Source organism: Lucilia cuprina, chromosome 6, assembly GCF_022045245.1.
Source record: "Lucilia cuprina isolate Lc7/37 chromosome 6, ASM2204524v1, whole genome shotgun sequence".
Classification (NCBI taxonomy): Eukaryota; Metazoa; Arthropoda; class Insecta; order Diptera; family Calliphoridae; genus Lucilia; species Lucilia cuprina.
In genome coordinates, this window is record NC_060954.1 from 45,580,555 (window position 1) to 45,581,959 (window position 1,405).

General features: G+C 25.6%; 1 protein-coding gene across 2 annotated transcripts in view; it reads left to right on the plus strand.

Moving 5' to 3' along the window:
• Positions 1-1,405, plus strand: part of LOC111680704 (angiopoietin-2) — a 112,124-nt gene that overhangs the window by 6,043 nt on the left and 104,676 nt on the right. The window lies entirely within an intron of this gene.

A 1,405-nucleotide genomic window follows, 5' to 3' on the forward strand; every position in this document is an offset into this window, starting at 1 on the left:
CTGAACTAGAACTGAACTAGAACTGAACTAGAACTGAACTAGAACTGAACTAGAACTGAACTAGAACTGAACTAGAACTGAACTAGAACTGAACTAGAACTGAACATGGATCAGTTAAACCAAGATTTTATGAACATTTCCTCCAATAAATTCAATTTATTATAATTTACTAGTAACCTAAAATAAGTATCCACGAAAATGTTTTACAAAAAATAAAACATTTAAGTTAAATTTTAAAATTCCTTAATTTTTAAACCATTCTCTGTGTACTTGTTACTACAGTTTTATCTAAACTTGTTCATCAATGATTTATTTTTTAAACCCCCCGTATCTAAACAATTATTAAACATAAAACACTAGAGAATTTATGAATTTAGTATAATTTTAAATCACCTCATTTTATTTTAAATTGCAATTTAAATTAATGCAACAACTGCATAATTTGGCCTCTACCAACCTATAGCCCCTCCAAAACTATTATTGTACTTTTGTTTTAGCAATATGTATTATAACAATTTATAAAGACAAACGCAGCTTTAAAATACACAAAACTCTTGTAATATTTTTGAAAAAAAAAATATTTGTATATTTAGTTAGAAACAGTTAATATTACAATTAAGGCGATTTTTCTTAAGTTAAGCAGTTTTCTATATAATTTTTTGTTTAAGCAGAAAAAAACAATAATAAATACATTTATATTTTTAGACAATTTTCTTTGCTATTCACAGATTTTGATACTATGTAGCACTCTAGCATTATTGTTGATACCTACTTTTAGATACAAAACAGATAGATAGGCAAAACGACAGACAGATAGATGGATACAGAAAATGAATTCGTTTAGAAACTAAAAAATGCCTTAAGTAAGGTACATGCGAATATTAAAGTCTAACTATAGTGTAGCACTGTTATGGCCCAGTTTCCATACGGACAATTCAACAATTCACATTGCGATTATAAATTGTCCAAGTTGGTGATTTCTGCGTTTTTTTTTGCTATTTTTGTTGTAATTTATTTAGTTTTTTTCATACCCTACTGAGCGTTTCCATGTTGGAGGGTGTAATAGATTTGGGATGAAGGTTTGTAACATGTTTTTTAGTTTTTTTAAAATTATTGGACAATTTTCTCGAAAAAATTATATTTGTTAAAAAAATAAATTTTTCTAAATTTTCGATTAAAGGAAACATTTTATAAAATGTCTATAAAAAGATTTTTCTACTTTTTTATAAAAGAGCTTAGATAGTTGAAAAATTTTAAGTTAGTAAGTTAGTAAATTTTAAGTTAGTAAGTTAGTAAATTTTAAGTTAGTAAGTTAGTAAGTTAGTAAGTTAGTAAGTTAGTAAGTTAGTAAGTTAGTAAGTTAGTAAGTTAGTAAGTTAGTAAGTTAGTAAGTTAGTAAGTTAGT